Raw genomic sequence first — 15195 nt, 5'->3', positions numbered from 1 at the left:
AGTATTATAAGGGTAACCCTATGATTTACTTAGATAAAGTTTATTAAACAGAGGAATATGGATACTACAAATATTAAGTTATTTATAAATCCACAAACAAAAATCTCAATAGTACCATTTCACCTGAAGTATTGACCATAAACAGAGTTCACAATAGGAACCCTGGTTTAGTATCTTTCAAGTAATTATTCTTAATTATAGACTTATTATGAGGACTTATTTCCATTAGTTTTACTCCATTCAGTTTATTACACTTGAAAATCTTAATTATAACATTTCATACAATTTGTGCCCCAATAATGCACATTATCATATACAATATGGCTTATTAATTGGTCTAACTAGAGATTTTTTTTAAATGTCTTTGATTAAGCTGAAATTTATGTAACTTATCATTTAGAAGATAGATTCATTAATAAAAGGAAGGCATGAAGAAAAACAAGATCCCTGGAATAATATTTTTTGGTGAGGGTACTGGGAATTAAATTCAGAGGCATTCAACGGCTGAACCACATCCCCAGTCCTATAATGTATTTTATTTAAAGACAAGAGTCTCACTGAGTTGCTTAGTGCCTCATCATTGTTGAGGCAGGGGGATTGTGAGTTCAAACTAGCCTCATGACTAATGAGTTTGTTTCATGACCAATGAGAAAAAGTTTGGCTGTGCATTTTGTGACAGAAAACGAAGTTAAACTAACCCAAGAGTGGTGAGCTAATATGGAGCCACAAGACATAATTTAAAAACTCTGCTTCTGTCTTCTAAGCTAGATTCATTAATGACTTACAATTTTGCTCATCTCCACATTAGTTTGTCAATCACTATGAAAAGAATTTAACATTGAAATAAAATTAACAGTCTGGTCAGGCACGGTAGTACAGGTCTGTAATCCCAGCAGCTCAGGAGGCTGAGGCAGAGGATCATGAATTCAAAGCCGTCTCAGCACAAGCCTGGCGCTAAGCAATTCAGAGAGGTCCTTTCTCTAAATAAAATACAAAATAGGGCTGGAGGTGTGGCTCAGCGGTAGAGTGTGTCTGAGTTCAATCACTATACATCATATATATAGTGTACACCCCCCCCCCCCACACACACACATAAACAATCTAAATTTTATTTTTCTAATGCAAGTTTATTGTTTATACATACAACACATTACTTTCTTGTGGTTTAGTATAAAATAATTTAATTTTATTCATAAAATGCTCTATTAGTAATAGCTGTGTAATTTATTTGTTAATATAAGAAAAGTGCATATAACTTTAGCTATATTTTACCATGTGTCTCTTTTTGAGGGGGTAACAATATCAATAGAGATTCTTTTCACTTTAATTTCTTTTAACTTCAAATTTGCATCACCTACTAAATCATTTTAAGCATATATTCAAGCAACATATTTTAAAGCAGAGAATAGATTCTTATTTTGCCCTGTAGTGATTGCAAATATATCAGAAAATTTTGATGTTTTAATTTTAGAATCTTGTTTGACTCATAGCAGATATTATTGTTCAAATGACACCAATTAATGTAAAGAAAAGTATGTAATTAAGGTTGTACTGTACTTATGTAGCAAATATTGATTATACAAACATTCATTCCTCTTATACTTCACACACATAATGTGTAAAGTTGAAATTTATCATTACGATGATCGTTTTTGTTGTTGTTGTTGTACTGGGCATTGAACCCAAGGCTTCCTGCATGCTCTGCCCCTGAATTATGCCCCCATCCTTTGAAGGTGAAAATATATTATTCCTCCTCCATATAATGTGAGTTATCCATAATAAGACTTATATGTTTAACTCAAATTTAATGGTGCCCTACATAGAAAACCTTGTTGACTATTTGCAAATCAAGGGAGCATCTTACACATTCATTTTACCCAGTTAATGTGTCAATTCTACCAAATATATTTGCTTATTTGTCCTACCCATTTCATTGACTAGTTCTCCTCTCAATGCTTCAGATGAAAAGCAGTACCCAAAATTTTCTCAGTTTTTCCATAGAAAAATGTGTAAAACAGCCAATGGAGGAATATCAGTCAAAATTTCCACACACTGCTCTTTTAAAATGTTGCTAATTACAAGTCAGTCAAAGAATTATTTTTATCATCAAGAGAGACAGTGTTTGTAACATTAAAACAAAATATGAACATACTTTTATATTGCTTTGCTGGAAAATACTTTGGCATAATCTTACAGGAACTCTGGCCAGAAGGCGGAGTGAAAGTTTAGCATCTGAAAGTAATAAACTGTAGATATATTCATAGATAGGAGTGAAAATTTTGGAATGTAAGATGCCTATTGCTTTCCAGATCCTATTTCCCATCTACAGGATACTGCAATTGAATAAGATTATCTTGAATATTTCCTGGATACTCTTGGGAGCTGGTATTATTGAATATGTGTTGATGCACTGAAAAAAATGAGACAAGTGGTTCTCAAGATGCCGGAAAGATGTGGCTTTAGGATTGAGGAATGGCTTTCTTTCAGTAACAGCTTTAGGAACTTTACAAACATTCGAAGGGAAGAAAATATGCAGGATATGTGTTTACATACATTTTAAAATTCATAACCAACTACAAGATTACTTTCCCAATATTAAATCAGCTTTTCACCACTGTAAGATCTGAGAAGAACAATTTTAGAGGGGGAAACATTTATCTGTGGCTCATAGTTTCAGAGGTTTCAGATCACAGACTATTGCTGTGTGCCAGCGGTGAGGCAAAAAATTGCTGGTAGAAGGGTGTGGAAGAGAAAAACAACTTTGGACATAATAATCCAGAAGCAAAGAGAGTTCCACTCACCGGGAACAACATATAAACCCCAAAGGCATGCCCTCCCAAACCTACCTCATCTAGATGCATGCAACCTGCCTATGGTTACCATTAGTTAATCCTTTCTACTGGATTAACACACTGATTAGTGTAAGGTGCTCATATCCCAAGCGTTTCACTTCGGAATGTTCTTGTATTGTCTCACGCACAAGTTTTTTGGGTCACCTCATACATAAACCATAATAATATTACATATGGGACAATAAATTTTTTTTCAGTGCTAGGGATGGAACCCAGAGAACATGCTAGACAAACACTCTACCACTGACCAATACCTCCAGTTCAAAGAGTTTCTGAGTCTGGAAACAAATTTCCTTCACTTTACATAATGTCTGTATGTTGGTGATGAGACTACTCATATAATTCAATCAATGTGACCATAATTTTAGGCATTGCAGATATAGATACAGGACATCTAGTTGCCAGGTAAATGCCTATGAGGTCAATCTTCCATGCCCTCTTAAAACCATTTATGCATATTATAACTTTATAACACTATAATTTTTATTATCATCTGTGTTCTAAATAAAATACAATTGCTCCCTGAAGAACTGTTAGTTCTTCATTATAAGAGTTCATGTTTGATATTCAAGCTACAAGCCAGACATATTGATACATGAATTTGTGTTTCTTCTGTCTTAAAATATGCTTTTCTATTAAAATATTTGGAAAAAATAATTAAAAAATCAATAAGATATTCTGAAAAATGGAGAATAAACAATGAGCTAGGCCTTGGAAATATATTATTTAAAACTCAAGAGACTAGAATAGGGATATAGCTTAGTGGTAGACCATTTCCCTAGCATTCTTGAGGACCTCAGTTCAATTCCCAGCACTGAGATGAAAAAAATACAGCCTTAAAAATGCAGGAAATGAAACCTAGCTCTACTATTTTCCTTAAAGGATTCATTTTGAAAAATTATAAATGAAAAGTGCTTAGAAGTATGCCTGGCATTGAGCGGTGAATCATATTTAGCCATTAACTGCTTTCATTTTCTAATGATGGTGAGTTAAAGTTGCTTTGCCTTGCTATATCCAGTGTTAGAGGGTTACAAGGAATAATGCTTTTTTGTAATATAAGTCAAACCCTGTTAATGGTTAAGGAAGCAATTTAATGAATTGCAAACTCATTTTTAATTAAAAATACATGAAATAGAAAAGACTATGAATAGAATGGAAAATAATTCATATTGCAAAAAGTATAGACATTTGTTTTCTATTTTTATTTATTCTTAACTCTTCCACATTGTATCTATACCAGGTATACATACTATATATGTTAGCAATGCAACTTTGTTCATACTATGGTCAAATATGGACAAAATCCACAAATCTTGTTTAATTATCTAAGTATTTCACTTAACAAATATTTGAAAATTTATTTTTAAAATGCAAACTTCTAAGTTGATTTGGAAATGAATTTTACCTGTTTATTTGATAACATTTTGACACTAAAATTAAGAAAATACAGGTAATCTTTTTTTTTTCTTGCTGTGTTATTTTTGTTTGTTTGTTTTAGAACAAAATGATCACTTTCAAAAGTGATTTATAGTTTTTTATAGGAAGACAGTTTATTTTTCATTGCCTCCTGTAAATTATATTTTTACTCTATTAACAATATATGCAGAAAAAATGAGAAAATTGTTCATATATTAACCTGCACTATAATGTATCTCATAAATATCTGTAAGCCTAACAGTGTTCATAGTAAATATGTGAGAGCTTAATACCATTCTAAAAATATTTATTAATTTAAAAAACTTAAGCCTTAAATGATCCAATTACTATAAATAATTTAATAACACTTCAGTTATAAATATATCACTTAAAATAGCACAACAAAACTTACAAACCAAGAGCATAAAACTCTCAGTATTTAACACCCACGCAAAAGTGTCACCTGTACAAACAATAGGAAATTAAGACCCATGTACTTGTAAAAAGTCCCCAGAGCAGACTAGGAAATAACAAATATGGTAGAGTTAGCAGAAAAAAATTCAAAATAATTACAATAAATGTGATATATATTTATGATTCAGAAAACAGTAAAATAGACATGTTAAGGAGAGAAATAGAAAAATAAAAATTCAAGGGAAACATCTAGTGATTGAAATTTCAATATCTGAAATGAAAATGATACTTTACATAAGTAGGAACAGATTTATACACTCCAGATAAAAGGAACATTGGATGTGATGATATACAATTAAAATTATCCAAAATAATGATCTGAGGAAAAAACAGAGAGGGAAATCAGTGACCTACAAAATCTAGCAGGCTAAAATAATTAGTATTTGGCATCTCAGGAGGAGTAGTAATAAAAATAAGACTATAAATAATAATAATAATAATGATAACGTAATTTTTCTACAAAAATGATAAAACATTATTTTATAGCTTTTTTATTTATAAAAGCAATTTTTATTTCTTACATACATGACAATAGTGGAATGCATTACAATTATAATTATCCATTCACAGAACAACTTTTGTAACTCTGTATATTAAGTTTGTTCACAGCAAATTATGCCATTATACATGATCTCTCTTATTATTATTATTGCATTACAATTCTTAATACACATTTATACCACAATTTATCATATCTCTGTTTGTATATAATGTATGTTGACACCAAATTCACATCTTCATACATGTATTTTATATAATGATGAAGGTCTCCTATTTTATAGCTTTAAAAGCTTCAAAATCCCAAATCAACATCATCCAAAGAAAGGTCTGCTGATATAGATGACAATCAAACGGAAAAGATTAAAATATGTTGAAAATAATATTTAAATGTTTAAACGTTTATACCTTAGGTATTGGAAGAACAAACAAACAAAAAAGAATGATAGCCAATTTTGTCAAAAATGCGAGCCATAGTAAGAGGACAGGCATTTTTAAAACATGGAAAGAAAAACACTGTCAACTTTGATTTATTGGAAGCATTTTTTTTTTTTTTGCTCAAAATATTTTTGGGTATTAAAGCTGACGTAATTCATAAGTTAGTTCTGGTAGCTATGACAAAATACTATGGACTGAGGGACTTAAACAACAGATATTTCCTACAGTTCTATAGCCTGGCAAGTCCAACATCAAGGTGCTGGCTGGTTTTGTTCCTCAGGAAGACCTGATCTTCTCAAACTTGCAGACCTTCTCTGGTGTACCCTCATGTGGTACATGGCTTCTTTTTACAAGGACCTTAATCTCATAACAAGGATTGTACTTTCATTTCCCCATTGGATCCTCCTAATTACATCCCAAAGGCTCCATTTCCAAACACCATTTCACAGTTGTTAGATTTTCAACGTATGAATTCTGCAGGGACAGTCACAATTTGGTCCATAGAAAACCATGATATACTGACATGGACTATAAGCAATGTGAAAGGAAGTTCTTCTGACATAAGAAAATGTATTGTGCCTGGAAATTTAGACCTGCAACAACAAATGGAGAGTGTTGTACATGGTATATGGTTCAGTAAATATAAGATATATTCGATTATTGTTTTCTTTTTAAAAAATGTGTTTAGTGCATTCCGTCACTTATACTGAAAATGCTTCTTCCACATCCCACCGTTCCCTGCAACACACAAATTCTGTAGCTCCATTAGTGAAAACAGCATTTACCAGTCAAAAATATATTATGATGATTGTGGTGATGATGATGATGATGATGAAGAAGAAGAATGCCTCTAATTCTTTTTCCACACAGAATTAGTTACTAAGTCTGATTGATATTTACTTTTTCTATAAATAAAAGACATAGTTATATGTGTTTCTGATATTTATTTATAATCACAATCATTGTGCCTACCCTTCTCATTCACTCACAATTTCCCCTTTACCCATACTATGCTCACATTTTACCGTTTTTGCTGTTGCACAAGCTGTTCAAGGTTTTCTTAGTAAAGATCTTAACCTCCACTGCATTGTTGTGACCCTTTTCCCAGCCTCACCATGACTGAGACGCCCAGTGATCAGTTCATAGTCACCTTCCCTGAAAACTGCTCTTTGTGATAGAGATTGCCATTCGTAAAACTTGATACTGTGTGTATTTGCTCTGTTCGTTTACTATTTGTTTATGTCATAGTCTTAGAAATTTATTCTTCCATATTTCAGTTATATTGAGATCATCGAAATTCAAATGTGGGAGTATCAGTTCACATCTGGGAGGACTGGATTCAGGTGGACGGCTCTATCTAGAATGCCTAGCCCAATCTGAACTCACAGATGCAAATGCGAATACACATGTATAGGAAGACACACACACACACACACACACACACACACACACACACACACACATGATATTTTGAGAAGTTTCCACTTCAGGTTCTGATTTATATGCAGCTTGGTAGGAAAGTCTTCACTAACCCTGGACTTCTCATTTCCTCACCAGACTACAGGAGGTTCTGTTTTATGATCTACTAGGGTACTCCCAGTGTTTCACTTTCTTGTGACAAAAAACACTTGGTAGTGTGTTTCCACGCAAAATTGTAAACTCCTTGGGTATAGATCTTTATTTTGTTTGTTTTCTTCTTGGAATTCTTTGTCCTTTGTATGTAGGAAACAAACACATGAGTATACCCTAAACTCTCTTTTCTTATCTGCCATGCTTCTTTACAAGAAAGTGGTTCTAGTGAAATTCATCTATTTCCTAAAAATGAATTGCATCCTCCTCCCCTTGCCTTCATTGAGGTGGTTTCTTCATATGATGCATTCCTGTCCTTCTCACATTAGTGAATGTTTAATAATAAACAAAACAAAACAAAACAAAATTTCAAGACTGAATTGAGGTTTTATCCTTTGTTCTGTAAATATTTAGGAATCTATCCTTAGTGAAAAGTTTCCCCATCTGAATTCTTCTAACATATGCATGAGTTATGGTTGGTTGATTTCCATTACTGTTCATTTTATTTGAAATTCAGTTGTTGCATGTATTTAAGCTCATATCTCCCATGGTTAGCACACATGGCAAAACCATTCTCTTTTCATGTGTTATCTACTATATTAATTACAGAAAAGATATCAAACAAAAAAATTCATATTCAAATGTGGGTTTTTTTTCTGATTGTAGGTGATCATAACACACTAGTCTTTAGTAAACCCAGATCTCCAAGCAATCAATAATCTTCACTGGCTGCAGGGTTGGGGTTGTGGCTCAGAGCACTTTCTAGCAAATGTGAGGAACTGGGTTTGATCCTTAACTCCACATAAAAAGTATGTGTTCATCTACGGATAAAAAAAATTTAGAAAATCTTTACTGCTTGGGTTATGGGTGATAGACTGCTTACTTAGAATGTGCAAGGCCCTGGGTTCTATCCCCAGCAATGCAAAAATAAAATAAAATGAATTATAAAAATAACAATCTTCAATATAATCTATATTTTCAAGAAATCTGTCAAGTGAGTTTGAGATACAAATAAGAAAACATTATTTTATTTCTTGTTAATGACAATATGAAATACACTAATTTGAATATAAAATCCATACAAAATTATTTTTGTGGTGTTTTAGGTATGAAGCATTTTAGAACATAATGTGCTTTAAAACTAATTGCTTTCTACAAAACGTATATAGCTTTGTTTTGTTTTGTTTTGCTTGATTTTTTTTTTGGATCACTTGCCTGAAAAAGACATTATTTTCAGCTTTCAATGTATAAACATTCATGGTGCTTCTTTTCAATATTGAAAAAAAATGTTAAATGTATCTCATTTTAACCATAAATTCTTATTTTTACTACTTAAGATGAAAATATTAAAATGTATTTTTGCAATTTTGCACTATTTTTTAATAAAGAAAACATTCTAAGAACTTTTAATGTCATAATTTTCTGAACAAAATAATACCATACCTTAATATGTCTGTGACAATAGCAATTAGTTTAATAGGAAGATAAAAAGAGGCTTTATAATAGATTCTATTTTTAATAACTTTTTAAAATATCTTTTACTCAAAAAACATAACAATATAAATTAAACAGCAGGAACTTATTAGGATAAAAGACATTGGATTTAATGCATTTAAATTCAAAGATAGCATTTCATTGTACAGAGGATGTCTAGCCTTTTCAAATGTTCCATTGAAATATTATGTTTAATTAACAAGATTTTTCCTTTTGTCAATTTGTAAAGCTTGTTATAACCCTTGAAATAAAATTTTAAATCATAGTAATATATGTGTCTTTGTCCTAATCTAGGCTGCTGGATACCACACTTTACTTTTCAAATGCTTCAGCTATATCCATGCAAGCAAGCACTCCTTAGGCTTGAAAGAACATCAGTTAAAGCTATTGTGACCTCATCTGTCAAAGTGATATCTCAGTTACACAAAAACTTCCATCTACATGAGAAATCCATTAACCACTGATCCTAAATAACAGAGCTAACATAATGGATGGCTGAGTTCCTGCTTGCATTTGGTGATGGTTTAAAAGGCTGACTAAGCAAGCATATCAAACAGAATGGAAACAAGAAAACAAGAATAAGTTTGAAACTTAACAAAATAGACACAAATTATATTAAGTAAAATACTACTTCAAATATAAATCAACCAGTCACTATTGAAACTTCAGAATATGAAATTTCATTTGATTATGCATGTTCTAAATTATTATTTAAAATAAGAATAATATTAGCAAACACTTGCACTATTTTTTATGATATGTTCATAGCATATCCCTGTGGATACTTTGCCATTCCATTTTACACATGAAGAAATTGAGACCCAAGGAATTGAATGACATAACCTTGTTCGCACAACTAGAAAATCGAGAGGCTAGAATTTGTTTTCAGATATTCAGACTCCAAAAATATATAACTGTAACATTCTCATGGTACTGTCCTTCAAGGAAATCATTAGTAAAATTTGTTTGGTAAAGTAATGCTATGTTATATTGTATCTCAACAAAAGTAAAAAAAAAAGTACACAAAAATAATTTTACTCAGAGAATTATATTTGTTTAGATGAGTGCAATGCATGCACATTTTCCCATAAAAATCTGCTTCATTTTTAAAGCCTTGAAAATACTTTGTCCTGGTATCATATGCAAAGTTTGAGCAACCTAGCCAAGGCTACTGCCACTGATCTAACCTTGTTAAGGCTGCTACCATTGGTATATCACAGAATAGTTCGATTGCAGGGTATTTACATTAAATAATAATATATGTTAAAGTTCTATAATTTAAATTAACAAATGATTAATTTATTTTATTCCCGTGTGTATAACCCAACCAAATTTGTATTTTGGTATGCCTGTGTATGTGTTTAGAGAAGTAAGATCACATTACATTATAGATGATCGCTGTGTTAGTTAGCTTTTAACACTATGACAAAATTCCTAAGAAAAATCAGCTTAAAAACAGGAATAATTTATTTTGGTTCACAGTTTCAGAGACTTTAATATATAGTCACTTGGCTCTATAGCTTTGAGTCTATAAAGAAAAATCATCATAGTGGGAAAAAACATGATGGAGCAAAGATGCTTACTTCACAGCAACTTGAAAGCAGAGAGAGGAAGGGTCAGAAATCCCAATATATCCTTCAAAGGTAAAGCCCTAGTGATCTATTTCCTCCAAGTATACCCCACCTCCTAAAATTTCTAGTACCTCCCATATTGCCATTCATCAGGGACCAAGCCTTCAACACATGGACTTTTGGAAGGCATTCAGGATCCAAACCATAAAAATTGCATAAAGTACTTATTGATGAAAGTATCTATAACTTCTTTATTCAATAGATTGTTTTTTTAATTCTGTATATATTTTAGAACATACAACATTTTTTTATTGGTTGTTCAATTTTATTTTTTTTTAAATTTTTTATTTTTTTATTGGTTGTTCACAACATTACAAAGCTCTTGACATATCATATTTCATACATTAGATTGAAGTGGGTTATGAACTCCCAATTTTACCCCAAATGCAGATTGCAGAATCACGTCAGTTACACATCCACAATTTTACATAATGCCCTATTAGTAATTGTTGTATTCTGCTACCTTTCCTATCCCCTACTATCCCCCCTCCCCTCCCCTCCCATCTTCTCTCTCTACCCCATCTACTGTATTTCATTACTCTCCTTGTTTATTTTCCCATTCCCCTCACAACCTCTTATATGTAATTTTGTATAGCAATGAGGGTCTCCCTTCATTTCCATGCAATTTCCCTTTTCTCTCCCTTTCCCTCCCATCTCATGACTCTGTTTAATGTTAATCTTTTCTTCCTGCTCTTCCTCCCTGCTCTGTTCATAGTTGCCCTCATTATATCAACATTTTAATGCTATACTACATTGATATACCCAATTGTTCATCTGATGATTGGAATAAGTGCTCATTTATAAAAATCAAAAGGTTTTGTACTTCATATAAAATATATGTCTCTACCTTCATTTGTTTTTTTAGTAGAACTGTGCTATAATCAAAATTCTATTTTTAAATAGTTTATTGTATGACTTGTAACCATGCTTGCAAAGATTAATACAATCTTCACTCTAAAATCCCAACAAAATGCTTTGCTAATGAACAATCATTAGTGTTACTGTTGAACACAATGAGGATCTGAAACTTACAACTAAACAAAAAGTCCTTCATAACATAATGAAGCCTAAAATGGATATCAGAAAGCACACTGATTTTCATTCAAAAACCATCTGACCTTTTTTGAATGCAAATCAGTTCATCATTAAACAATCAGCACGCCTGCATAAATATTTTCTATTTCTAAAACTCATGAAACTTTCAGTTTGAGAATAATAGGGTAGCAGAAAGATAAGTGAATTTGAAATTATTTTTCATCCATAAGATATATGTACATTATATTGTTTTTCTATAAAATTCCATGATTTCCTAAAGTTTACAGTATACATTTTATATAAATTCTTTTATTTTTAAAACAATCTTTTGAGGATATTTTAATGATATTATTTCATTAAATATAATAACATTTATGAAAATTTAATATTCTAAACATTGTAAAGAGGTTCAGAAAAGAGAGTAAAAATTAAAATGGGAGATCAGAAACTTAGAGCTGTGTATAGAAATAAAAAATAACATAAATACACTCAGAAACGTATACACATAAATACACATATACACAGACACTGTCAAAACAGTGTGTATTAAAACTTGCTTTGGAAGAGAGTGATACAGAAAAGGAAATAGGTGAGCGTATGTTCATGTACAAGAATTACTTAGGTGGTACATTGTATTTAGAATATTCAGAAAAACAGGACTGAAGTACAAATCATGAATATGCTGAAAGTGATATATATATAAAATCTGACTGTGTAAACTAGTTTTATTAGTGTCCAAAACTAAATAGGCATTGGATTATAAAAGTCCCTTCATGACAAATGTAGAATTGTTGCTTTTATACCTGTAGGGTATGAGGAAACTTTGAAAGAGGGTCATACACACATATACACACACACACATGGAAAAATAGGTGACATGTCTTTATATACCTATGAATATATTGCATAATTACTAAACAGTCTTATTCATTTGATAAGGATAGATATGATCAAGTGATTCATATGATGCATATGATTTCCCACAGCTGTAGGAGAGTTACTATGTTGCTGCTGAGAATACAGCAGAGCTCTGGACAGTGATAATGGGAACAAATTGATGAGCCACATTTGAGAAACATTTGTTTAGAACATGTACCAACCTGCATGATAGTTAATTCAGGAAACCAGAAAAGCAGAGATGGGGGTTAGGAAAAAAAAGACACACAAATATACAATATGCAAGGACTTTGATGGGTGTCTTCTCACTGAGAAATTCCCAAGAGAGGTATCCCCTCTGGGTGATACCTTGATTCTAGGCAGTCAAGGACCATAAATTATTTGCCACTCATGACAGGGCCGCCTATCAATACTTGCCATCTAGAACAGTAAGTAAGAGAGAGATGAAGAAAAAGGTGTAGCTATGATGACGTATATCAACCTATGTCTTTCCAGATTGCATTACTTCTTTTTATGTGGGTATTCAACAAGGTAAAATTAGTTACTAGAGAGTGTTTTTGATGATTTATTCATTAGAAAAACTCTCAGGAACAAATTATTATTTGTTGATGACTCTCCTTGACACTTGATATAAACATAATTCTTTAATATAAAATTGATAATAATAATTATTTTAATAATATATTAATTATTAATCTAGTTAATTGTTAATATTATTAATTATTATTGTTATTTTGATTCTGGGGATTGAACTCAGAGTACTCTACCACTGAGCTATATCCAACAACCCATTTTCTTTCTTTATTTATTTTTAATATGAGACAGAATCTAAGTTTCCCAGGCTGGCCTCAAAATTGAGATCCTCCTGCCTCAGGCTTCAGAGTCATTGTAATTATATGTGTTCACCACCTGTTCTCAGCTAAAAATGATGATTTTTTTAAAGTTGCAGTTCACCTGGTTTCCTTTCCTCCTCCATAAGAAATTTCTTTTTAAAAAAATATAGAAAGGAAATATTATTTTAGCCCAAAACATGGCATTGTTTAATATTTATTTATTTTTTAATAACACTTAGTTTAAGATTCTGTTTACCTTAGCACATTTTTAATGAAGTACATAAATAATGAATCATTTAAAGTATTCAAGGTTGTGGTCAGTAAATTCACACATCTCATAATGTAGAGAAAAAACATTCCACATGAGGTAGGACTAAAGCTTAAAATAAATATTTCATGACACAAATATTTGTGAATAATGTGAATATGCTTTGGAATTACAAAATGTAGTCTGAGTGTTACCAAAGTATTTCTAATTCCTTAAAACAGTTAAAGAAAGTCCTTTTCATGGCCTTTTAACTGTGAACAACAAATAATTTTCTTAGTAAATTTTTCTTACTAACTTATTTGATAAACAAGAATAATACATCTCTATAGAACAGGAAGTTAAAAAATAAAAGATCTATTGATGTTACTGCCTTTGGTTTGTAAAATTGACATAAGAAAGTGAAAGAATAATGTTTATCTTAACATATTATACATGAGGAAAGCAAGCTCCTAATCAGAGGACATATTACTAAAATTATTTAAGATGAAGTAAGAAGTAATTTCCATCAAAATTAATTGGCTACTTCACACAGAAGTAGCTGATAAACTATAAATTAAAAAGACATAGAAGTGTCATTATTACTTCTTAAATAACTCATTTTTTTAGAAAATAGACTGTCTGAACAAGAAAAAATAATTTAAACTTATATGAATTTCACAGAATGGAAAACTGTATAATGATTTATTCCAGGTCATTGTAAAACAAAATCTAAGGACCTCACCAAGCCTGAACATCATATTTCTTACTGACATGTATCCTCAGTTTGTCCCTGCTCCTTTTTCTTCTCTGGTTTCTTTTCTATAAATAAGTATTCTCTGCATTATTCTCCGCATTGTAGAACAACAAAATAATTCCATATTTATATCACAATCCTAGAGAATAATTTTTAACTTTAAGATTTGTGTTGACTCCTTGAACCAAGGACTTTGATGAGGAGATTGAACACTGTGTCTATCTATTCCAACTTAGGTCACTTACCAATCCTGACAGACTGGATGGTGGCAGGGACTGAGTGCACTGATAGAGTAGTAGAACACAACTGAGGAAACAGCCTCTAAATATGAAGAGGAAAGTTGGGAGGAGAAGATAAAAACAGGTCCAGGCTATATGATCCATTTAAAAATTGTATAGGAACAAAAAGCACCAGATAGTAATAACAAAAATAACTGACAACATAGTGATCAGGGTCAAATTGCAAGCCACTGGCTGCACCATACTTAGGTGAGAGAGTGGTGTAGGAGATACTAGTTCACTCACAAAGTTGGTAGCAGGGAAGGACTTAGGAGACTTGATGTGAGATCCCTACCTTCTTCCCTAAAACGTACATATATACACATTCACACACACACACACACACACACACACACACACACACACACACAAACACACACACAATGTAATAATCAAAAAAGGGTAGTTAACACTTCTATCTCCTTTAACATTTTCTAAATACTTTAAATATGTAATAATAATGCACAATCATGGGGCATGGTGTGTACCCGATGTACATAAAATATACTGATCAAATCAGTGATTTAATAATAATATCTTCCAATTATTACTTTGTAGCCTTTGAATGTATCTCTTCTAGTTATTCATAAATTATACTATAGTTTATTGTGAATAGAATGCTTTCATTTTACTTCACTACTTCTATTTCATTGTATTTGGAGACCCGTTAACCAAACCCTCCTGTATTGCTCTCCCCTCATCCTTCATAGGCTGTAGTAACCACTATTATATACCTTCCACAACCAGTCAGAATACACAGTAGTGTAATTGGAACTTTA

This window comes from Ictidomys tridecemlineatus, chromosome 3, assembly GCF_052094955.1.
Source record: "Ictidomys tridecemlineatus isolate mIctTri1 chromosome 3, mIctTri1.hap1, whole genome shotgun sequence".
NCBI classification, from domain to species: domain Eukaryota; kingdom Metazoa; phylum Chordata; class Mammalia; order Rodentia; family Sciuridae; genus Ictidomys; species Ictidomys tridecemlineatus.
The sequence above is the reverse complement of the archived record's forward strand: the minus strand, read 5'-3'. Positions refer to the sequence as shown.